This window comes from Lycorma delicatula, chromosome 12 (assembly GCF_047948215.1).
Source record: "Lycorma delicatula isolate Av1 chromosome 12, ASM4794821v1, whole genome shotgun sequence".
Taxonomy (NCBI): Eukaryota; Metazoa; Arthropoda; class Insecta; order Hemiptera; family Fulgoridae; genus Lycorma; species Lycorma delicatula.
In genome coordinates, this window is record NC_134466.1 from 2,082,309 (window position 1) to 2,109,768 (window position 27,460).

At 31.6% G+C, this 27,460-nt stretch overlaps 1 long non-coding RNA gene across 1 annotated transcript in view; it reads left to right on the forward strand.

Moving 5' to 3' along the window:
• Positions 1–2,739: 2,739 nt before the first annotated feature.
• Positions 2,740–27,460, forward strand: part of LOC142333407 (uncharacterized) — a 48,592-nt gene continuing 23,871 nt past the window's right edge. Inside the window, exon 1 of the long non-coding RNA XR_012758594.1 lies at positions 2,740–3,058. This is a non-coding gene — a long non-coding RNA (uncharacterized LOC142333407). The remainder of the gene's footprint in view (positions 3,059–27,460) is intronic.

Below are 27,460 nucleotides of genomic sequence, written 5' to 3' on the forward strand. Positions count from 1 at the left end.
TTCTGATCGAAAGTTATCGCTCGATAAATGGCCGGATTTTGATCGCCGTTCCTCTGAACAAACAGGAATAAAATTAGTTGTTAGACGGTTAATAAAACATATTTTGGAATTCTTTTGCGCGTTTCAGACGTACCTAAACTTCAACACCGATCGACAAACATTCCAAGAGTTATTATTGTTTCGTTTTCACTGCGCGAGTTGATTTTTCTGGAGGTTACTACGGAGTAATACGTCGTCGGAGAACAGCAGACTCTGTCCCTACATAATATTATGTCATTGTTAAAAAAACCGCCAAAATTACTACGAGTAATTACGTTGTTTTGTTCCGAGGTGAGGTGAGCGTTTTATAATTACGATAATAGCGCTTTGTATGTCACGCCGCTTCCTCATCTATTCCACCGATTCTGCTTATTCCCCTATTTTTATTGTAATCATTGATATATACCGTATATATATGGATTGCTGGCCGAGAATTGTAAATCTGGTCCTGTACATAGTTTCCCCCGTTCTCTTACGTCTAATCAGACAACAACCGATCAGGTTTTATTAGAATCCCGTTATTTACGAGTATTAATTTTCGTACGGTTTCTAAACTTCCGTTTGTGTAATATATTTACGTTTTAAATATTTAGTAAAACCGGTAATTAAATTCATTTATCCGTCGACCTCACGTCGAATTAGTTATTCGTATAAATAAGCGCTTAAATAATTTATTAAATTCTTACCGTAGTTTACCGTGTAAATAACTTCACAAATCTTTTTCGTTGTAGTTTATCGAATACCGATGAATACTACGTAAAGATAGTACAGATGAATAATTAAATACAGATAAAGCTTTCAGACTTTATATAACAGCAGTAATAATCTTTTCTTAAGCTAAATGATTGTATTCGATTAAAAAAATTATATTATCGATTACCTTGAAAAGTATGAATTTATAAGTCGCCTATTTTTTCAGGTAGTCGTTGAGTTACACGCTCGAGTTCACTCGCATCGGTTGCTGTTCTAGACAGTGTAACTGAAATCTCTTATACGTAAACTAAACGGTCTTCTGTAGGCCTTGATGAGCCTAATCGATCTACCTTTAGCGATAAAGTCTACCAAACTAGTGAACGAACTAAGATTTTTGTTGTCCGGTACAAGTTGAGAACTACAATTCTCGCACTGCAACTCGTCTTGCTGTAAATCCGCAGATATAACGTAGAATGTTATCTTGATAGTAAGAATGTTCGTAATTTTTTTTCAAGAAACGGCCTCAAAATCATCTTCATCTTTATTACCAAAGTAAAATGTAATGCACGCAATCGTAAAATAACTTTCACAATGTGTGTTTTGTGTGCTTACAGATGAAACGATATTCCGTTCCCGTTCTGTTTTTCTGTACATTTTTATAGTACAGATAATAACCAAGATAAGAAGTTATCGGCGAGTGTTGTCTTATCATCATCGATAAATTTATCGTTGAGAAGTGCAAGAGTAATTCCGTAAATGCATTCGGTAAAATTGTTTCGACAGTGTTTAGCTCTGTGAATTGTACGTTTCTCAGATGTACAAATATTCGGGCAGATGTTCAAATTATTTATTACGTAGTTTTTTCTTTTTCGTATTTAGCCTCCGGGAATTACCGTTCAGATAATACTTCAGAGGATGATATGTATGAATGTAAATGAAGTGTAGTCTTGTACAGTCTCAGTTCAACCTTTCCTGAGAAGTGTGGTTAATCGAATCCAACCACCAAAAAACACCGGTATCCACGATCTAGTATTTAAATCCGTATAAAAGTAACTAACTGTCGTTACTAGTATTTGAACGCTTGAACTCTCGACTTCCAAGTCGAGAGTACTTGGGAAGACGCGTTCACCACTAGACCGACCCGGTGGGTTTATTACTCGGTTTGATCAAATTATTTATTACGTATTCAATATTATTATTACATTATTACGCATGTAAGATTCGTTGCAAAGATTACAAACGGTTTGAAGGTAAACACAACACATTGGCAACATCATTGGATCGTTGTAGTTTGATGATTCATATTCTGTCATTCTTTTTTTAAAGGATTTTGCGCAAAACTCGTACATTAATTTATTGTTTTACATATTATTTCTATTTTTTCTAATGACTGTGATGTATGTAAAATATGTGCTACTATAATATTACTAATTAAGAGTAATATTTACTATGAAAGTAATGATGTTTATTAATTAGATAACCATTTGGCGATCATTATAAACATTTTGAATCGGTATATAAAATGTATATTCGTGTTTTGGTGAAGACAGAAATCTATTTAATTTCTCATTCTATATTCCCTATTAAGCCTGAAAAAAAGTTTTATTTATTGAAATTTTTTTTGTATTTGTTCGTACAAGAGTTATGTATATCTATCTATAAAGGAATTGATGAAACAACCGTAAAACTTTAACATATATTTATATATATGTTATATAAAACTCTTTTTATATTTACACTGCCGCTTGTGGTAAAAAAAAAAGAATTCAGTTAAAACTGACAATAGTTTAAAACAAAAAGACAGACGCTAGTATTTGTAATGCTTTCAAGGACAAGTGATACTATAGAAAAAAACTTAACAAATGGAGTGTACGTGACCGCTGCGCGCGCGCTCACTCTCTCTCACTCTCTCTCTCTCCCCCACTGTTCATGTCGATTAGAGGGTGAGGCATGAAAATATTAATCATCGTATAAGTTTTTTTTTTCATCAGCCCGTAATGCTGTCTAAAGAGAGAGAACTAAAATTAAGTTGTATATAGTTAGCAAAGATAAATCATTAATTTTAAAATTAATCTTTTTCTTTTTTTTTGTAACAGCCTTTAAATGATTAAATTAAAATTTATGTATTTAAAATAAAGTAAAATAAGAATTTGAATTATGCTGCTTTTGGATTGCAAGTTTTTTTTAATATGTTTAATTTTCATTAGCGTATTTCCTTCATTAATGCGATATACTGCGGTGAAAGAAAGTTTTGTGATGAAATGTTTTAATAAGCGACAAATAAAATTTTATAAATGGATATCAGGCAAAACACGACTTTAATAATGTAAGTAGAATATACGAAAATATTTTGATTTTATTTATTTAGAAAATATTTATTACGTAAATGTATGTATTAATTTATTGATTCGTACGATTTCCTCGTACTGACGACACTCAGTCGTGTCACACACCATCGAGATATCCTTTTGATTTATTAAATCGGAAAACAAATACGATCCATTATTTTGGAAATTATGAACACCGTTTCCAGTTTATTCCATAATAATTTTTAATTACCATTTTTATCGCTAATACAGTAAGTTTGCTTTTTATCGCATAAGTATTATTGTTTAGTGAAAATATCCTTGTATATTCATTAGTCGGAATAAGAGCTAACTTTTCTAGTTTGTTATCTGTTTTTTAATCTTTAATTAAAATTAATAATTATTAATTTTAATTATGAACGTCTAATTTTGAAAAAAATAATAAAAAGGTAGAAGAATTTGAAATTAGTTTACTTATACTCAAAATGCCGTTACCGTATCAAATTACACTAACGCAAATCCATTTATCGAAATATACGTAGTCAATTTATAAATTTGCCTTTTGATTTTGAAACGAATTCATAGGTTACAGATTGTTTAACTAATACGAGATTGTTTTGTGCCGTTGAACCTAAATAAATCGTTCCTTGAAATTTCAAAATCCTTTACCGGTCTCGTAATAAAATCGATTTAATATTACACGTTTGTTTTTTATTTTATTCGAAATCTAAATATTATCCCAAAAAACAATATAATAATATACACCAGAATTAGAAACACTACAATAAAATATGCCACATTTTTTTTTTTTTTTTTTTTTTTTAATCGGTAGATTGTATACGGATAGATTAATTAAATATTTTAAATTGACCTATTAATTTATTACCTTAGTTATTATTTTATTATATAAAGCTACCGCAAACATTAAAAAGTACAGTATAAGTTGACCTATCAATAAATATATCTGTAACAAAATGCAAAAAGGAGCCCTTAAAAATACAATTAAATTAAATAGTAAAATAATTTTTGCGTCTAATTATCGACATCGTATAACACATTCGCTGGTAGACACACTCAACACTCTCTCTTCTACCGAATAGATTTAATGAGGTTTTGTGAATTAAGTAACCGTACCTGATTAAGTAAGTTTTCATCCCTAAATGCAGCGTTCACTTTCAGTAAATCTTTTATCTTTTCTCGTACGTTTAACAGAAATAGAATGCAAATGTTACGTAAAATTAGTATTGCGATATTATTTGATAAGATGACCCGAAGAAAACTATAAACAGATATAGATGTTTTTATAGCGAAATAGTATTATCCCCTATAAAGACTGTAAAACGGATTAAAAAACCCAAGTAAAAAACGATGAATATTATTTTTTTTCAATCGGTTGGTTCAATCTGATGCAATATTAATAAATAATTCGAAAAAAATGGATTGTTTGATTCTCCCTTGTCCAATGGAGACGAAAAATCAACCGATTTATAGTCAACCGACTATTTGTAGCAACTTTCAATTGTTTTTTTGTAAACTGGTTTTCGTTTACTAGGTAGGAGGCAAAATCCGATTAGAAATTATGTTGAATATTCCTACCGTTAAACCGATCGATTTAAAACTTATTTAATACGTACTTTCATTCTACTAAATCTCAATTTTCTACAATCGCTATATAAAAATTCAAAATAACGAAAACTAGCCCTCCCTCGACTTTGTTTTTCAAAAATTTAATCCTATCAATACCTCATAAAGAACATTTTTAGTCGTTTTCCAAGTGTTTATGTCGAGTCGGTCTGAAGTAATTAATAAAAATACAGGTATGCTACGAACATACAATTCCAGAAATTTCTATTTTGAGTTTTTTTATCTAATAGCGCTTACAAACTTCAGCATCTACAAAAGCCCCAAAACCCAAATCGTTATACTATTTGTTTATAGCTATGCTGTTTCAGCATCGACAGAATTTTAGTCGGGAAGTTAAAATACAGATGAGTTCAACGGTATTAATAAAATAGTCATTAATACGTGAACGTAGAAAGGAAATCGACCAAATTTTTTTTCTACAAACAATCTTAATTTTAAAAAGATTGTAAGGACAGAATAATAATCAAAAAACAGCCGCTTACACTTTTCGTAAAACAAAAGAATACAGACACTGAAAAAAATAAATAAATAAACGTAATTTTAGCGTTAACGAGATCGCGTTAAGCAAACTAATCTCTAAGATTGGAAATATTAAACGTAAAATTAATTTTGTCAAGACGGTGCGAAATTATTCTTTAAAGAAAATAAAACCGGTTACAGATTGCTACGGAAAATTTATATTGAAATTAGAATAAAAACCAATTTGGTTCGTTATAAGAAAAGAGAAATACGCCTTTGCGCTAGGCGACTGAAAAAAAAATAAATTTAAGTTAGAAAACAATTATCGGAAACTTATTGTAACAGCAATGCAGAAAACTATCGTTAAATAAAAGTACGGAAACACCGTTTAAAAAACTTTAAAATTAAAATTTTTTTCTTCTAATTTTTCTTTCTCGCAAAAGCTTCTAGAACGCTAAACGTTACTCTTAACGGTTGACGATATTGAATCTTCATGTCATCGAGTCTTGAGTTAAAATCTTTTTTTATAATACCAAACTTAAAATAAGAAAAGTGAAGTAGCGGCCGGTTACAGGGTATCATTTTATAAATTCATTTTTTTAAATTTAAATTTCTATCTTTGCATTTACAACGCTTATTACCGATGTATATAAATATATTTTTATTTAATTACGATTATTTTATTCGGCATAATCTAATTTTTATTAATGATCACAAAGATTAGACGCATAATAAATTGTTGCCGGTATCGCTTTTGAATAATAACTGTAAATTCTATTACGCTGGAATGAATCTTCATTAACATCGGGAAACATTGTTTCCCTTTGTAAAGCTATAAGGAAAAAAGAAATTGTGGAATAAACAAATAGATTTTGAATATTTTTTTACAAACCAATTTCTATTTTTTGTTATATCCGAACACTTATTTAAATAAAATAATTATTAAAAAAGAAAATATAATTTTATAACCAAGAAAAATCCTTTCCGATCGTGGATTTATTGCATTTCATTACTTTTAGTTGTAAATGCAGTAAATTACAGAACGTTTTAAATTTTAAATATTTTTATAATCGACTAAAGTATATTTTTTTTGGCATTGAACACATTTAAAACATACGAGGTACAAGAACCGTCATTCAGATAATACTTTTTCTGATAGTAATGATGTTCATTACATCCGCGATCATAGCGATCATTCGGAGAGATGTCATTTGTAGAGCTGATAATCACCTGCATTTTATTTTAACGCAGGTATATAGCAGAAGCTGTTCGTTCAGGTTTAACGAAGAAGGAAACAGGAAACCGCTTCACTCCTGAGGTTTCCTACGTAAACTTGGTATGTTTTGATTGTTGTTCTTAAGAATGTATTTGAAGTTGCGGCTTTTGGCCGGTGTCAGGCTGTTTTAATATTTTCCTGACACCGGTTAATTATTTCTATATAGTGAAAAAATAATGATTCAAGAAAAAAGTTTAAAAAATTCGTTATTTTATTACTTTTTCTGCTCTCCTACCCCCAAAATCACATCCCAAAAAAACGATTAGGTTTATTTTCATTTAGTATGTTAAATGGAAGAAATAAGAAAATTTCACTGAAAAATGTACAACAAAAAGTTATCTAAGGTTTCTTTTTTACGGGTGGGGGTGAATCATGATGATTTTTTATTGTAATATTATTAATAAAGATTTAAATAAACTAGAAACTTTTTTAAAAATTCCAGAATTTGATATTTTTAAACTTTGATCGATTCTCCCATCACCAATATTGTTTCCAAAGTTACGAAGACAAAAAGAAAAAAAAATACCGTGGACACCGCATGACTTAATTGTACGCCTATTAAATTACATATACACATTTTTTTAGAATGAAAGGTAAATAAAATTTTATTTCATTAATAAATTCGGATATTTTTTCATATTCTTTATTTTATTTAATTATTATTTATTGTAAAAATCGTTTTACAATCAGAGGTTAATAATTGTTTATAAATCAATGTATTTAAATTAAAAAAAGAGATGAAGTCGGATTGGAACCGACCCGATTAAATAAACAATTATTATTAATTAAATTCTGAATAAGTGCTCTGTTTCTGTCCAACCTATGGGCCCAAACGGACGCAGCATAAAAGACCATACTTTCGAAGACACCTCAGTACACCGTGTACAAATGACGGCCCGATAGCCCGTAATCCTTCCCAGCAATCCTCCTATGCTTGTGCATCAGAGACACTTACGTACTTATGAACTCTAACTCGGCTGATCACACAGCCTTTATACTTAAATTGAGGGTCGCCTGGGCCGTGACCCTTTCTGCGAATGTCAGTCTCAGAAATCCGTCAAATACCAGGTTGCACAGCAGGTGAACGAGAACAGAACCCTGCGGGCTTCCCCTGGTGACGGACGTTTCTACAGCCAGGTATGTATCTCTAAACAGAGCCGTACGCTTATACAAATAGTCACGCACTACGGCCTGCAGGGCTACGGGAACATTGCGGCGTTCCAACTCATAGAGGACAGAACTCCAACGCATACCGGTGTTCTTTGGTGGTAGGGTTTCAATTAACCACACATCTCGGGTACGGTCGAACCGAGAATGTACAAGACCACACTTCATTTACACTCATACATATCATTATCATTCATCCACTGAAGTATTATCTAAAAACGGTAGTTACCGGAGGTTAAACAGGAAAAAGAAAGAGAATTCCAACATAAGGATGGAAATGCTGCCTCTACGTCAGTAAAAATTGCCAACACATATTTACAGTCGGCGCTTTCCACTTCGGCAAGAGCATTTAAGATGCGATCCTTGGTTCCAACCCCTTTAACGAAGCCGTACTGGCCTCGATTAAGAAGCGAGTTCATATCGATGCTTTCCAGAGCCGTTCCACAACCAGCCATTAAAGCAACTTGGCTGATTGGTCGATAACTGCTGATCTCACTCGGATCCTTTCCTGATTTTAAGAGCACCCTCACCAAAGCCACCTTCCAACAAGTCGAAAAGCAACCCTAGCTTAGGCACCCCGAGAACAGCCTGCCAAGCGACTCTGATAGAAAATAGCAACATATGATAGAAAATATCCGAGTCAAGTTGATCAGTCCCCGGTGCCTTTATCTGTGTTATCCTGATTTTTGAGCAAGTTAGGGTTAAACTAGACAATAACTCGATCAAAATTTTTATGAATGTTTAAGCCACCAAAGGAAAAACTGAATAGCAACCGCATTCGTGTAATTTGAAGCCTACAATTTTTAATTTTTTTTTAAACAAAAAAACACGGTATTTCCTTTAAATACAAATGACCCGAACAATTTCAAGCTTTTAAATATTTGTTCTGACTTTATAAATCAGAATGAAACTTTATTAAAAATAAAAGATATGTACTTCATCGGTTAAACGCTGTATGAACTCGTAAGAACAGAAAGACAACACTCTTAACACTTCTTCCGATGTGAATTGGATATAATAAAACCTTTCTTTATTAACTTTTTTCTAATTAGTAAATAGTGAAACAGAATTTTTGTTCACCTGGTCTAAGATACCCGCCTCAGAATTGTTTCATACTATCAAGATGTATTATTTACACGCTTAATAACACATTTCAGCCAGGTTTCTATGTTGTTTGCACGTACCGCCTGTAATTTCATGTAAAAAATGTTACATCACATCGATTATTATATTCAGCATTCCTGATGCTCAGTATATATACAAAATTTGACTTAAACTTTACTGAATGACCGATAACTAGATTTTTGAAAAAATCTTTAGATTCGACCAAGTCGATATTCAAAATGTGAGTTTTCAATTTTTTCTAAAAAACTTAATGAATATTACTAACACCGATTGTAAATGCCATGTTATTTCATAAGATATCGATTATTGAAATTTCCAATATTAATATTTTTAAATTATTTTATTTTTCATGACAGTACATGACAGGTAAAGTCGATAGATGGGTGGAATATATTGAAGAGTTATACGGAGGAAATGAATTAGAAAATGGTGTTATAGAGGAAGAAGAGGAAGTTGAGGAGGATGAAATGGGAGAAACAATACTGAGATCTGAATTTAAGAGAGCATTAAAAGATTTAAATGGCAGAAAGGCTCCTGGAATAGACGGAATACCTGTAGAATTACTGCGCAGTGCAGGTGAGGAAGCGATTGATAGATTATACAAACTGGTGTGTAATATTTATGAAAAAGGGGAATTTCCGTCAGACTTCAAAAAAAGTATTATAGTTATGATACCAAAGAAAGCAGGGGCAGATAAATGTGAAGAATATAGAACAATTAGTTTAACTAGTCACGCATCAAAAAACTTAACTAGAATTTTATACAGAAGAATTGAGAGGAGAGTGGAAGAAGTGTTAGGAGAAGACCAATTTGGTTTCAGGAAAAGTATAGGGACAAGGGAAGCTATTTTAGGCCTCAGATTAATAGTAGAAGGAAGATTAAAGAAAAACAAACCAACATACTTGGCGTTTATAGACCTAGAAAAGGCTTTCGATAATGTAGATTGGAATAAAATGTTCAGCATTTTAAAAAAATTAGGGTTCAAATACAGAGATAGAAGAACTTGCTAACATGTACAGGAACCAAACAGCAACAATAACAATTGAAGACAATAAGAAAGAAGCCCTAATAAGAAAGGGAGTCCGACAAGGATGTTCCCTATCTCCGTTACTTTTTAATCTTTACATGGAACTAGCAGTTAATGATGTTAAAGAACAATTTAGATTCGGAGTAACAGTACAAGGTGAAAAGATAAAGACGCTACGATTTGCTGATGATATAGTAATTCTAGCCGAGAGTAAAAAGGATTTAGAAGAAACAATGAACGGCATAGATGAAGTCCTACGCAAGAACTATCGCATGAAAATAAACAAGAACAAAACAAAAGTAATGAAATGTAGTAGAAATAACAAAGATGGACCGCTGAATGTGAAAATAGGAGGAGAAAAGATTATGGAGGTAGAAGAAGTTTGTTATTTGGGAAGTAAAATTACTAAAGATGGACGAAGCAGGAGCGATATGAAATGCCGAATAGCACAAGCTAAACGAGCCTTCAGTAAGAAATATAATTTGTTTACATCAAAAATTAATTTAAATATCAGGAAAAGATTTTTGAAAGTGTATGTTTGGAGTGTCGCTATATATGGAAGTGAAACTTGGACGATCGGAGTATCTGAGAAGAAAAGATTAGAAGCTTTTGAAATGTGGTGCTACAGGAGAATGTTAAAAATCAGATGGGTGGATAAAGTGACAAATGAAGAGGTATTGGGGCAAATAGATGAAGAAAGAAGCATTTGGAAAAATATAGTTAAAAGAAGAGACAGACTTATAGGCCACATCCTGGAATAGTCGCTTTAATATTGGAAGGACAGGTAGAAGGGAAAAATTGTGTAGGCAGGCCACGTTTGGAGTATGTAAAACAAATTGTTGGGGATGTAGGATGTAGAGGGTATACTGAAATGAAACGACTAGCACTAGATAGGGAATCTTGGAGAGCTGCATCAAACCAGTCAAATGACTGAAGACAAAAAAAAAAAAAAACAGTACATATATGTATTATTACACATCCATAATATTTGATTTAATATTTTACAGCAAATACGACTATGCGTTCTTTTGTACGATTAAATTAAAGGGCATAAAGTTGTAGATGACCTGAAATGAATCCCAGTTACTTCTAAAAATAGTAGAGCCATCCTCAAGAACAATAAAAATCATGTGCCAGATTTACCAAAAAATGCGAGAAATGATATGTTTCCTACGGCCTTCTTCATCGAGTCAAACATATCAGCGTGCAGAGTCTGCAGAAAAAATTCAACTAATATTTAGCTGACAATGGATTTTAGTAAACATCACTGCTCTCATGGAAGGCTGCTCTAACCGGTATCTCTTGTGCTTTGTTATCTTTACATGCATTACAGTTGTAAAAAGAGACCGGGACAAACAGTCCAACGCTACATGTTAATTTTTTCCTTTCTATTTTGAAACGATTGATTATAAACACTGCTTTAACTCGGTAGGAAATATTCATGCGCTCCTGCTATAGCACTACGTAGATGGGAAAGTGAAAACGCTAATATTGCACAATATTAGCGTTTTCACTTTCCCATCTACGTAGTGCTATAGCAGAGCTGTAGCTCTACAAGGGAAAGTATTATAATAGGTCCCATTCGGGCATATGTGGTTTTCAGCCGATCTTCAGGTTTTGACATCTAAGGAATCCAAAAAACCAAAATCCAAAACAAATTTGATTTTGGACTTTTTCTTAACCGCAGTAATAAGCGTTCATCGAGAGCTTTTCAATGATATATCACAAGTGATACTTTTTCCATCGGTTCTAGAGTTGAACCTAAATGAAAATTCAATTTATGAAATATCTCGATCTATAACGGGAAGGCATATCGGTTCGATCAGACATCTCCTTTTCCATTTTTTAACATTTTTTTATTTTTTTAAATATATTGATTTATTAATAATTATTAACCCGTGATTGTAAAAAGAATTTTACAATAAATAATTATTTTCAATAATAATAAAAAAATATGGAAAAAAAATTAAAAGTTATTAGTGAAATAAAATTTTATGTACTTATAAAAATGAGTAGACTATATGTAATTTCACAGGCATTATTACATGTGTGTGTACGTAATAGAGATGGTGAAACATCTGATTATTTAATAATAATTGAAAATTATAATTTAGAATCATATTATTTTTGGAAAGAAAGGAATGAAAAAGAAAGTGTAACTAAACTAAACTGGTACAAGGGATTTATTTAATAAATTCAAATATAAAAATATTCAAATTAAAAAAATATTTAAAAAAAAAATGATTGTAGATTTTTTAATAATTCAAATAAGTGAAGATATTTTTGAAGAAATGTTATTGTATTTATTATTAGAAAGAATATAACTGATTTAAGTACATTAGAAAAGAAAGATATGAAGCAACTGCAGACTACAGTAGTATAATACATTGCCGTTAAAAAACAAAGTGACACCGCATACAACCAAAAGACATAAATCATTATTAATAGACAAATAACGACAGCTGTCCAGTATATTAAAAACAGTTTTGTAACTCATGTTAGAAAGAGAGAGATGATAGTGAGTGAGCTAGTAATATTATGAACAACTAACAAATCTGTTCGTTTCTTTTATTCTCTTGGTCTTTTGACTATGTAGGCAAGGCAAATAAAATGTTTAGACTGCAGAATTAAATGAAATAACTATTTAAAACTACATTATCTATACGAATATAATTTTGTCTTTGATTAAATGTTTTTAAAATTCTTACATTTCCAAGCATATAACTTAGAAGGGATACGAGGGCTTTTAAAATATTAAAAGTTGATAATTTTTATTACATTTAAAGGAGGTAATAGAAACAGAAAAAATAATTATCAGCTTCCATTACGGTTTAAAAGCGTACTGCCCCGGGTTGTCTGCTACAACTTGATTGTTTGTCAACGGAATTTTAAAAGTGAGGCGTCATTTTGTTCAAAATAAAACGCTTAATAAATTTTGTAATTAGTAAAAATGTTATCAAACAATTACAAAGATATTGACGAATAAAAATTATGATGGCCGCCATTTTGAAGGTGAAGTTTTCAAAATTTTTATTTTGTAAAATAAAAAACTAGATTTTCTAAATTTAATTAATGTAGGTTTACCCGCTCCTGAGAAATATTTTTTTTTTTTTTAATATCACAAACCGGCGTCCGAAGGAAAACAAAGCCGAGCAAGACTTATGTTGATATGATTATTAAAAATTTGAATCTGAGAATTTGGAATTTGAATTTTATACTTTTAACAAGTAATTGTGAATAGCGATAAATCTTGAGATCAACAGTCTACACGTAATTACTAAAAATCTATTCCAAATGTTTGAAGTTCTTTACGCATATAGTACGGGCGAACCCGCGACGAGGGATGCTAGTAATCAAATAAAATTTGAACGCGAATTCTTTTCGTAAAAATACCATCACCAAAGAATAAAAAGTAAATTTAGTAAACAGTAATAAATAACATTGTACGAATTAACACGCAAGATATATTAACAAAAACTACTGATTGAGAATGAGATAATTAAAATGAAACCGCAGCATTTGCTTATTGCGGCGCCAATAACCCGTAGACAGTCAAAACATTAGAGTATTATTCAACAGTAATTAATCTTATTCGATGTTTGTACTTGTGAAAAAAATAAGTAACATTCATATTTCAAATGAGCCGTCCGATTAATCTCAATTCGATTATGCCCGTCGCTAGACGAGAGTAATAAAATAAACAATTAATAGTGGAGTTCGTAGTAGCAGCAATGTTAAAAGTGACGCTAATAATTACAGTTCGAACCGGGTCGGTTCGGTTTTAAGTCTCTCATCCTGTGCATATGAAAGTAATTTCGCTCACTGGTAGTTAATTTTCGGTACGGTTTTGGAATAAAATAAAATTTAAAACAATCGCATACAGAATTCGTAAACCAAGAGTAAACTATGCGAGGTATATGACAACTGAATTTCGTCGTAATAAAACAGGTTTGGCTAATTATCCTTTGAATTATTTATTAAATTAAAATCTATCGGGAATTCGGTAAAAATAGCGTTTGATAAATTTAGTACGTATCACATTCTACCTTCATTATATAAAAACTAACAAAATAGAAAAATTCCAGTACAGTACATAGTATTTATTTAATACCTAACGCAGTATTTGGAACTATCTTGGATTTAAAATGCATTACGATTTTGATTCGACGAAGTAGATGTCCACATTACGGCGGTGAAAGAAACTAGCACCGCGTGAGAATTCAGATAACCGTACTAAAAGATCAGCGAAATCGTAAAAATATAATATAAACAAACTTTGTTGCACAGTTAAATTCCTCAATTAACAAAATAATCTGCTAATTACGCAAAATGGTAACGTAATTTTTTCCATACAAAAGTAATAAGTGAAATCGGTCAGCCGAATTCAAAAATTAGTCGGATCCAAAGTTCTTTAATAATAAACTCCACTGCCCGGTCAAGGTAACCCAAAATATATTTTCATCATCGCTTGAGAGGCGAAATAATAGTAAGTACAAAACCATAAAGTTAAATCGAGTAAATCAAATAACTATAAGAAAATTCATATAACATTAAGGACTTGGAATTTAGCGTTTGAAATAAATTCAATGCTTTTTTTATCGCATTTCATTCAACGTACACGTGTAAAAATTACTTACGGCAGAAAAGTAGAGAATAATAGAGGAAAAACCTTCGCTACATCAAAGAGGTTAACGAATATATATATTTATTATTTGTAACCCGATAACAGGAACGTATAGTAAATTTCATTACATTCTGATAGTTCATTTAAAATAATTAAAATAATAATAATAATAATCGACGTTTTATTTTTTTAAACAAAATCAGAATTTTGATAATTTTCAAAATTATGTTTTAACAGTAGATTTAAATTACAATTTTACTGCACAAAGATATACGCAGTATTTACATCTACATTACTAAACCTAAAAGTGAGTTTGAACTTAAAAAAAAAAAACATAAATAATAATAACACACACCTCATCGGGTGCAATAAAACTAATTTTTATCTTTCTTTAAACAAAAATATATCGCTTAGAATAAATCCTTTTCTACTTCAGCCTATCACCTTGAATTGATTTTCTTTATTTGTACAAATATAATTTCAAGAAATGCGATTGCAAATATTTTTTTGGAAATTTTGAACCGAACCGAAACTTTTTTCATATAATACTTTGAAAATAAATTTAAAGAACATTTCAAAGGACATAAATTAAGAAAATTAATTTTTTACAAAATTTGTTTAACTTAAAACTAGCGTTTACCTCATTTCCTCTTCTCAAAGAAATCCAAAAAAAAATTATCTTATAGAAAAAAAAGGGTCTTACACTTCGAACGGCGTTCTTCTCCTTTAAACAAAATATTTGTTTAACAATTAACTCGTTGGATATACATTATAGAACAGTTAATAAATAAAGACTGAACTATTGCGTTAAAAGCACGAAAGCGTTTTCATGGGGTTTTTTAACCCTCGAAAATAACACCTGGTTCGCGAATGAAGTTTTTTTTTTACAAATCTTACACTTTTTTGTAATGTCGTAATAAATGTTACATTTTAAAAAAATCATTCGGTCGTACTTCGACTGATTTAAACATTAATTTTTGATGAAATTATTACAAAAGTTGATCGAATGACAAAAATGGTGTCCGATTCTGTATTCGGCTCAACGAGTAGGGAACGGGAAACTCACGCGCTACTCTTCTAGTACTCGTGGTATGAAATATTAGAGATACTTACGCTTTTTTTTTAATAACTAAAAAAGTTTAAAATCACGGCACCGTCTACCGTTTGGTTACAGAACGTAAGAAACAAAACTTTCTTAGATTTTAAGATACCCTGACAAAAATGCTCAAAATATTATTGAAAATTTTCTGGCAGGTCCTTTAAAAAGTAATATTTTATTAATAAAGAAACACTTGAGGACACAAAAACACCGACCGATTGTTCTCGAGAAAAAATAGAAACAAGCAAGCGATCACGGTAAAATTTAGACGTTAAAATTAGCCTAATTTGATAGTCGACGGTACACAAATTACTATTTTTAGTAAAGGAACATGCCTGATCTTAAACTACCACCATCAATGTACCCTTTATGAATTAGTCGGAGAGTTTTCGATTTGGTTTACAAATTTTAACCTCTCGCAGCAGGTAGTATTTGAACCGGCAAATCTCACATTATAAAACTAATTATTATAGATAAACCTTCATTCTGATCGAGACACAATAATACATTATATAGATTACGTCTAAAAAAATTACAAAAACAAATTATAAGATAAACAAGAGATGAATATTAAAAATTAAAAAACACGACTGCCCAAAAGAAACTGCTGACAAACGTTGTACTTTTTCTTTTGGTTTGGTTCCATTATGATTTTCTATACTAGTAAACACCCCGCTTGAATTCTGAAAATCGGAAGATCGGTTGCGAAGATGCAATATTTCCGAATAACCGTTATTTGTTAAATCGAAAGTATTTGATAAACGCAAAAGTTAGCTTTCAATCTACTAAGTAACAAATTTTGAAAATCGGACGGTTGTTTGCAAAAATATTATAAGAAGATCCCATTGCACCTCCCAAAACAGCACCCTACGAGCATTATACGTGTATTACCAATCGATGATCCACGAGGTTTCTGCATCACTTCACCAGTAGCCTTACACTCAGTCCCCCATTGGAAGCCATATTATTAGATAGATAGATCTATTTATTTTATTTTTTTCTATTTTAATATTAAATAGAAATCTTTATTAAACAGAATTTTTTTTAATCTATTTAATATTAGTCTATTTTATTTAACGTAATTTTCTTTCTTTCCTGTTTAGCCTCCGGTAACTACCGTTTAGATAATTCTTCAGAGGATGATATGTATGAGTGTGAATGAAGTGTGTAGTCTTGTACATTCTCAGTTCGACCGTTCCTGAGATGTGTGGTTAATTGAAACCCAACCGCCAAAGAACACCGGTATCCACAATCTAGTATTCAAATCCGTGTAAAAATAGCTGGCTTTACTAGGATTTGAACGCTGGAACTCTCGACTTCCAAATCAGCTGATTTGGGAAGACGCGTTCATCACTAGACCAACCCGGTGGGTCAGGAATGGTCGAACTGAAAATGTACAAAACTACACTTCATTTACACTCATACATCCTCTGAAGAATTATCTAAACGGTAGTTACCGGAGGCTAAACAGGAGAAAGAAAGATTAAGTTCATCATAATTTATTTTATCGATAATATTATCGGTTGTTGTCTTATCTTTTACAAAGTTTATAAGTGTCGTATGAAAAAAAGTATAGTAATGGTCAATGACGTCACTCTTCCAACGGAACCGCTATTAAAGAAAATATTGTCTATGCAGCTGGTCGACAGCATTACGTCATCAAGACTGTTTTGTAATCGTATAGATTTGTTTACACGTGATTTAAATTCATATAATTGCACAATACTAAGAAATTAAATTCATTTATTAGCTTATTATTATCAATAATATTCAAATTCGTATCCCCCTATTAAAACTACGTTATCATCCGTCTTTATATTTCGTAGATAAGCATCTAAGCTAGTCAGGCAAGAAAGTATGTTCTGGAAAGGCGATCGATAAACGGCAATCAGTTTACGGTTCCCGTTATTAATTCTAAAATTAATACCGACTGAATTCGCATTTTTTAACTCTTTTCTTTCTTTCTTTTTTCCTGTTTGTCCTCCGGGAATTACCGTTCAGGTATTCAGAAGATGATATGTACGAGTGTAAATGAAATGTAGTTTTGTACAGTCTCAGTTCGACCGTTCCTGAGATGTGCGGTTAATTAAAAACCCGACCGCCAAAGAACACCGGTATCCACGATCTCGTATTCAAATCCGTATGAAAATAAGTCACTTTACTAGGACTTGAACCTGGAACTCTCGGCTTCCAAATCAGCTGATTTGGGAAGACGCTTTCACTACTAGACCGACGCGATGTGTTGCATTTTCTAACTCTAGTTACACTATTTCGTGTTTAATATTTTTATCTACAAATAAACATATACCAGTCATTCTTTGCGAGTTTATTATTTTGAATAATAAATACGTTATAACCTAAACTGAAATTAAATTCAATGTCATCACCGATCCAAATTAGGTCGATATAATAATGTGAAACTTAACTTTACTATTACTTAAGTAAAACAAAATTTCATCAAAATGTTTTCTTATGTTCATATGAATTATATTTAGTTCATATTTAAGGTTAAAATCTAATCGAGGATTAAAATTTCAAAAAATAGTTTACTTTATTGTATCATAGCAGTCATAAAGAATACACCGACTAGCAACGATCTAATTTTACCAGACATATTTTGGAACATAATCGTAATAATAACCCAAACAATTTTATTAATATTCTCAAATATACTGTAAGCCGTCCCACCCCTTAAGAAATCCCGAAAACTGTATTTTCGATATATATATGAAGGAACTATCGCATGAAAATAAACAAGAAGAAAACAAAAGTAATGAAATGTAGTAGAAATAACAAAGATGGACCACTGAATGTGAAAATAGGAGGAGAAAAGATTATGGAGGTAGAACAATTTTGTTATTTGGGAAGTAAAATTACTAAAGATGGACGAAGCAGGAGCGATATAAAATGCCGAATAGCACAAGCGAAACGAGCCTTCAGTCAGACATATAATTTGTTAACATCAAAAATTAATTTAAATGTCAGGAAAAAATGTTTGAAAGTATATGTTTGGAGTGTCGCTTTATATGGAAGTGAAGCTTGGACGATCGGAGTATCTGAGAAGAAAAGATTAGAAGCTTTTGAAATGTGGTGCTATAGGAGAATGTTAAAAATCAGACGGATGGATAAAGTGACAAATGAAGAGGTATTGCTGTAAATCGATGAAGAAAGAAGCATTTGGAAAAATATAGTTAAAAGAAGAGACAGACTTATAGGCCACATACTAAGGCATCCTGGAATAGTCGCTTTAATATTGGAAGGACAGGTAGAAGGAAAAAATTGTGTAGGCAGGCCACATTTGGAATATGTAAAACAAATTGTTAGGGATGTAGGATGTAGGGGGTATACTGAAATGAAACGACTAGCACTAGATAGGGAATCTTTGAGAGCTGCATCAAAACAGTCAAATGACTGAAGACAAAAAAAATATGAAGGAGTATTTGCAAGCCCCAATCTAGTGATTAGGTATCTCAATTAATATAGTCGAAAACGGGGAAAATTTGCAAGGATTGATCAAATATTTCTTTTTTTTACTTTTCTTATAACTTTCAAGGCTGACTTTCAAAAGAAAATGTAGAAACTTTTTTTTAAATCTTTAAATGAAATTTCAAAAATCAAGTTGATATCTTCATTTGTTACCGACAAATTAAAAAAAAAAAAAATACTAAGTTTCATTGTTACTTTGTTTTCACTCTTTTATATTCGGAATGTTAAAAAATCCATTTTATTGAAATGGAACAGCGCAAGAACATGTACTCAAATTTTCATCCATTTTTCAGTATTTTTGCTGGACGTTGATGAATCAGTCATTCAGGACATGTTCTTTTATACACACCGGGTGATATTTAAGTACGGGAACAGCTTTTTGCTGTGTATCTGAGAAGTATTTGGAAACGGGAAGAAATGGAGTTCCACATTTTTAAAAAAATCATCATTATTGTTGGTTTTAAAATTTTATCCGCTATGTTGAATCACTTATTTTTTTTTAAATAGGAAGGTGGACGTATGACGGATGATTTCGATTTAAAATTTTACAACAAAAACAGTGGTGAAACCCGTTTTTCTGTTAATTCCTTCGTTGTCGAGTTATAAGCAATCAAATTTGCGATGAAGGAAAAATCGTGTTAACAATAAAACGAGGTAAAACGCGCTTTTCCATTTAATACAATAAATACAAAATACTATAATCTTATTGTATTTTACATTCATAATGCATACAATAACGAATTTTAAACAGCGCTATAATATATATAACAAAAAAAAAAAACCAGATATTCAGTAGAAATATCTGGGCTTGCAAATACCCTTCAGATAAATATCTAAAAACTGTTATCGGCATTTTTTTAAATTCTGATTTTGTAAGGAATGCGACGTTGTACAACATGACGGCTGAACTAACACAGCCCTTGTTAGTGTTACTGTATGTTCGATACGAAGAGTAGTACACGCCTTCCGATAAATTGATTAAAAAACATACATAAAATTAGAAAAATTGACTGCGTCGGGAAACGCAAGTAAGCATATAGTGGGTAAGTAAGCATATAGTGGGTAAGTAAGCATATAGTATATATATATATATATATATATATATACATATATATATATGCTGTACTTTTAGGATACTATATATATATATATATATATATATATGCTGTACTTTTATGTTGAAACAAGAAGCCGAAATGAGAAATTAATAATTCGTAATGTTGTAAAATAACAACTGATTTACCTTATAAATCTGTAACAAATTTTTTAATTTCAAAATTGTTAAATTTTTTTCAAAGTTTGCCGTATTAAATAATTTAGAACTGAAAACATTTAACTAAATTTTTAAATTAAATATTGTGATAATTTAAGTAAATAATACCTCGCTTTATGAAGCCGTTTAATTTCTAGTAGTATTCCAAATTATTATTTTTTATTATAATTATCGAGAAGGCTGTTGTTATTAGGGTTTGGGCCATTAATTCCGACATGAACTGTTTACAGTTTGTTATCGGATGTAATTCTGAAGGTAATATGTAATAAAAAAGTTACAACGGGGGATTTTAACTCGTTTTACTTCTATCGCGATTTTTCCGTTTTACCAACTTTTATTGTTCATAAATAAAAAACGAGGCGTTGAAGAGAAATGGTTTTCGACACTGTATTTTGTGTAAAACATTAAATTAAAGTCGTGTATCGTTTCCTATTTAAAAAAAAAAATTGTTTCAATATGGCGGATCCAATATGGCTGTCAAAAGATTTCAAACGCACCGTAAATAGAAATTTTCTTACTACATAGATCCGTCTTTGTTTCTACCTCCTAATATTCCACGTTTCATAATATGAATCCGTTTCCGTAGTTTAATTTTAATCTGTACGGTAATATCGTCAGGCGAAGCAAAACAAAAACCGTTGAAGATAGAAAAGGAACGTGAACGAAACACTATATATGCTTGCGAAACATACGTTACAAACTTCTTTCATTAATGCGGTTGAAAATAATGTTATTCTACACTTCACTTGTGTAATACTAAACGTATTTTAATGTATTAAAATAATTCTCGTAGATCTATATTGCAGTTTAACCGAATAGCTCTTAACCTCTTAAATAACTGGTTTATTTTCATACCGGATTAGAATCGCATGACAAACGTTAACGGTAGTTACAGTTGTTACGGACTCGTCTCAGATTTTTATAAAATTTGAAATATAAAGACGTAAGTTACGAGTTATAAAACAACTCTTTTTTTGTCAAAAACCCCTTTCACCCGAATTAAATCCCTCCTAATTTATGCAGTACCCGCACCAAAAAGTCTTTATATTGCACTATACGCGTGTAATACACATATAAACGTGAAAGATCGAAATTAGAGAATGTCGATCGACATTTCTTCAGTGAATGAAGACGCACAACAAATACGTCGGTGAAAGATCTAAATGTTTACTATTTCGTATTATAAATTCGGAACTTCACCGGTATATGTCGATAAACACAGATAAGCTGTGGCGGGGGTCGAAACGATAACTAGAAATTAAAATTAAAAAAAAAAATTACCCGGAACCAATCTCTAAGGCTAATAGATTACGAGAAATCCTGCTAAAAAACCAAGTCCTAAAAAAAAAAATAATTACACTCGCTTTGCTCGCTAACCTCGTTCGGTTAACGTTAAAAACAATTATTGCAATTAAAAATGGTCGGGTTGTACGTATATAATGCGCTGATTAAATCGCTTATAAATCTCGTATAGCACAAGCTAAACGAGCCTTCAGTAAGAAATATAATTTGTTTACATCAAAAATTAATTTAAATGTCAGGAAAAGATTTTTGAAAGTGTATGTTTGGAGTGTCGCTTTATATGGAAGTGAAACTCGGACGATCGGAGTATCTGAGAAGAAAAGATTAGAAGCTTTTGAAATGCGGTGCTATAGGAGAATGTTAAAAATCAGACGGGTGGATAAAGTGACAAATGAAGAGGTATTGCGGCAAATAGATGAAGAAAGAAGCGTTTGGAAAAATATAGTTAAAAGAAGAGACAGACTTATAGGCCACATACTAAGGCATCCTGGAATAGTCGCTTTAATATTGGAAGGACAGGTAGAAGGGAAAAATTGTGTAGGCAGGCCACGTTTGGAGTATGTAAAACAAATTGTTGGGGATGTAGGATGTAGAGGGTATACTGAAATGAAACGACTAGCACTAGATAGGGAATCTTGGAGAGCTGCATCAAACCAGTCAAATGACTGAAGACAAAAAAAAAAAAAATCTCACTTAACTGTGGAAATACCACAAAAAATAATAATTAGAATAATGGAATTCAAAAGCAGTTTCAACCTATCTCTTGATGTTTCCAAAAAACTGAATGTTTTACCCGAAGAATCTATACGTATAAAAATTATTAAGAGTATTTTTCAATAGTTGTAAAAGTCATAAAATAATGCGTATAATACAAGAAGTACGGATGCAGAAGATTCACAAATCCCGGCTGTATTTAAAGAACAGTTTCGAAATCGTTTATCTATTTAAGACCTAAAATTTATATCACGTTAGACGATAGTATAAAGCGTATAACTGTTGAAAATGTCTTCATAAAGAGGTGAAGAAATGGATTACCAGTATTCAGGACACTACTGTTACGTTTTCTAAATTACATCGAATAAAATTAATATAGAACGAATAAAATTAAAATACGTTCAAATTTTCACGGTTTTGTGCTCCTGTTGATGAATGAACCTCCACCTTACAGGTAACGAGTAATAATATGAACTAGACTCGATGCGACAAACCTTAGATTAATTGTACTTAGATTAGGCTAGATTTTTGTATTACTGGCTGTAGAGACCTGCCGTAGGCACGCCCTTCGCAGCTAGACCCCCCCGGACGGGTTGCTCTGGCGGGCGGCGTCTCGGAATGGGATTATTAGGTGTCCAAAATCGATTACCTCTTGTGCGAAAATATTTTTTTTGAATGATGAAAACCGATATAACGAAAGTTAAATTAGAAATTTAACTCTAGAAAGATACTAACGAATCGGAATTTTCCTGTAATACAGTAACAACAAAAGTATTTGTCGTCAAATCCATTCTTAGATACAGTCCTAATTTTTTTTATCGTTAAGCGTGTTTAATTTAAGGAGGTTTTTAAAAAGTGTTTTTAATATATTTTTTATTTTCTACATTTTATCTTCATAAGTTTATACGTTACGGCTGTGCTAGAGCACATGTTTGAGCGTATTTAGCGAAAGATCGTATCGGTACGTTTTACCGACTGCAATTTGAACACAGGGTAAACTATTTAATTTCCGTATAACTAAGATACAGCGGAACAACAGTGTATCCGATACGTTTAACAGTTAGCGTTCAACCGGCTGACGATACGTACGCCGTTTGAATCGTGAAAATCGGACGAGCGGTTGCCGAAATACTACGGTGGAAACTCATCACACCCCCTCACCGATTTCCGAACGGCGCCCCGGGGGCGCTTGAAAATATTATCATCCGATGGGTACCGCTGGGAGCGGATAGATTTACTTCCTGGGGGGTTCGAAAAAATCTTTCAGAGCGCTAGGACCAACCGATTTCGAGATATTTACGATTTTCTTACCGAAATTCAGATGCGGTTAAAAGGTATTAAATATTCCCCAAATATAACGTATATTAATAAGGTATATCGATAAATAATAATATAACAAGTATACATCTAATCACCGCTAGACATGTACTAACGAATCAGGAGTTTCAGCTAGTAAACAGTACATTCCCGTGCTAAGCTAAGGGGATACACACACACATACAAATGCCGTTTAGTAGGATAGAATTACCTGCGGCAATGAAGCTTTTAAGCGGTCCTCTGTGGTAGCGTCTCGACCTTTCATCCGGAGGACTCGGGTTCGAATCCCGGTCAGACATGGTATTTTCACACGCTATACAAAAATTGTCATTCATCTCATCCTCTGAAGCGATATCTAAAGGTGTTCCCGGAGGATAAAAAAATGTAACTTTAGGTATTCCAGAGAATGGAACTCCGTGTATTTATTTGTTAAAGTATTATCGGAATAAATTTGTATTTTAAATCGAATATACAAATTATACATCACTGGAGGCGATTAATTTGACTCGCCGCATTCAGGGTACGCTGATAGCGACTGGACCTTTTCATTTATAAAATTCTGAAAATTTGATTAGATTGTTTATAAATGCGGTGAATTTGATTAATCGCCTCCAGTGTGGGAGAATAACATATTTAATTTGTAAATTTAACGTTGATTAGACGAGATTAGCAAACGTAGGTTACATATGGCGAAAATTTAAACTTCCTTCTTTACGAGCATTTCTTGTAATCTATTTACCGTAAGCGTGGTATCGAGTGACTTTTTTTTAATATTTAGTTATCGTTTCAACCCTCTACCCCAGAACTTATCTGTGTTGTCACATATTCTGGGGAAGGTCTGAATAAGTAAATATTTTGATATTTCACAGATGTATTTGGTGGGAGGCGATATGTACCGGAGAAAATCCATATTTGTCAGATATCGAGCATTCACAGTAACATACAATAATTGTCGACTAAAATTTTGTTTCGTATAAATTTAGTTAAGAATAAGGTTAGATTTGCTTAAAGTCGAGTCGAACAGAAATCTTGAAATGCGAATTAATCGGATAAACTACGGAAAATTTCAACCGACTTACTCGTAAACCTAACATTAACCTTGTTCTAAACTAACTATACTCGATTAAATTTCATTTAAACCGAGCGTTTTACTCCGCAAATAATGTATATCGTACGTTTACCAAAACCCACATCGTAAACTAAACCTAAATTAATTTAACCTTAAGTGAATTTAATTTCATCGAAACCGATTTATTCAGTCCCAAAATAAAGTTTATTTACACTTGTAATATTTCGAAATTTCGGTAAGGGTGCTGCGTAACTTGCAAGGGACGTAACTCGATGGAAGGCGTTTCCCACTAATAATTTTAATAGTAACGAATAACTTTCTTTTACGTAAGTTATATTCCAAATTTCATCAAAATCAGTGGCGAGACCGTAACTTATATAATTACCAAATTTATTATTAAATGTGGACATAAAATATACAGGAACCAGAGATAGTTAAATTTAAATTTTGCATCTGTTTCATAAATAGAGCGATTTTCCTATAAATAAATTTATTAGTGCACCTTTTTAATTAGAATAGTCGATTTATTATACGTCACACAATGTCTAACAGTAAAAACGCAAAGAAGAGTTACTAAATTACCTTTAACTTTCCCGTCTCGATAGCGCTACAGCTCTAGAAAGTATTGAAATCGGTCCGATTTCGGCATATGCGGTTTTCACCGGATCTTGACGTTTTGACGCCTAAGTAACCAAAAAAACCGAATGGAAATTGTCCTGTTGTTAATGTTCGTATAAACATGTGTTCGGTGTTTGCATATAAATCACCTTATATCTCCAGAACTATTGGACCGATTTAGACCAAACTTGGTCTGATTACTTCTTCGTATGAGGCACATGCCATTAAATTTTCAACTTAAAAGTTCAAAGAGATGAGGCTGTGAAGCAAGGTCACCCTCAGTCTCGAGATTTCGCCTAATTAAGGTCATATTTTACTTAGGCGCATTTGTTAATAATTAAAAAATAACAATATTTGCAAAAAAACTTTTTTTTAAATCGCATGCCCGCCACAAAAATTGCTCTAATTTACTCCTATGTTGTGACGTCACAGGTGAGCGGTAGAATTAAATAAATGAATAATATTTAAAGTGTAAAAAGTAACTCGGTCTAACGGGGAAATTTGTTTCTATGTAAGTTGTGAAATTACATTAGTTATATTATATATCATTTGGTAATTCTGAGCGATTATTCCCCCGACCTCAATTTTTCCCAGATTGCAATACGTTATATTGGAGGTCAACACGAAGACGAAAGAAGAGACACGATTTGCCTGAAAGTTCGTAGATAACGTGAATGAGCAGTTGAAGATAACAAAAAGGGCAATATTCGTGTTCGGTTATGAGATAAACAAATAAATATATATATATAATAAATAAATTTAAAAGCATAACCAAACTTAACCTTCGCTAGTCAAAGTTAGCGAGCGTAGGTTAAGTACGGTTAAATTATATTCATAGTTATATTGGTAATGTTCTGGAAAATTTTTTCATTTTTATTTTATTATTTAATTATGGTAAATCATTTATTTACGTACGTCTACGTTATATAGAAAAACCGAATTTTTTTTTAAGTCGGTTCAGTACCTCCAAAGTGTGATAAGAAAAAAATAATTTTTATTTTTTATAATTCACAACCGGTAGACTGAAAAATATATCATAACTAGTGTGTTAAGATCGGCTTGACTTATGACAAAAAAAGTCAAAATTCATTCGTTTAACAATCAGTTAAAAGAATAAATTAAATACATACACATACATAGATGTGCGCGCCCGCACGCAAACTCGCACAAAAATGCAAATAAAATCAACAATAATCAAACAAAAATCAACAATAATTTGATGATTATAAAGGATTAATATAAAAGCAATAAAGGATTAGGACGCGCGCCCACACACACACTCACGCACACATACAAACACACACTACAAGCAGGATTGAAACAAGTTATTCAATACTATTTTTTAAAATATAATAAAAATGGTAATACACTACATTCTATATTAAGTATATTTACATTATTAAGTCTATATTAAAAAGCACATACCATGATGTTAAAATAAAGACGTTAATTTTGTTTAAATAAAACAACACACATTGATGAAACGTAAATTTTAATTTCGTTTATCGCCCGTAACGCTAAGCGACTGGATCGAGTGAGTTAGGCTGTATACATGTTCGTCCATCTCCGCGTACAATCGGTGATCTTCAGTGTATACACGTCTTCTTAACTCTTACAAAATAGATTAATATTACGGTTGTTGTTTACAGTTTTTTTATTATCAATTACGTAACACGTACGCGCACCCTCACATATACATTAAAAATCTATTTAAAACGACTAAAATAATAAAATAAATGTTAAAATAAACAGTTAAACATAATTAAAAATTTAATTTTATACATAAATATTTTTATTTATTATCAAAAGTTAATAAACTAAATAAAGGTTTATTTAAAAAAGAAAATAGATTAATATTAAAAAAATGTAATTATAAAACCGTTTAGAAATCGAACTCAGATTTTAAAAATATACTGATTTAATAAATTATATTAAGGTTACCACTCTTCCGATCACCGTGGCGGTGTGGTAGCGTCTCGGCGTTTCATCTGGAGGTCCCGGATTCGAATATCAGTGAGGTGTAACATTTTGCTTATGCTAAAAATTTCCATTTTTACATTCCTTTGTAAACTTGTACGGTGAATCAATTCATCAGTTGTAGAAAAAAGAATCGATTCAATCGAATCTCATTTAATTTCAATTAAAATTTTATCTTCCCGGTAATGTATTATCTATTACATATACAATTATTTATTATATATACACAGTGTATCACGAATTTC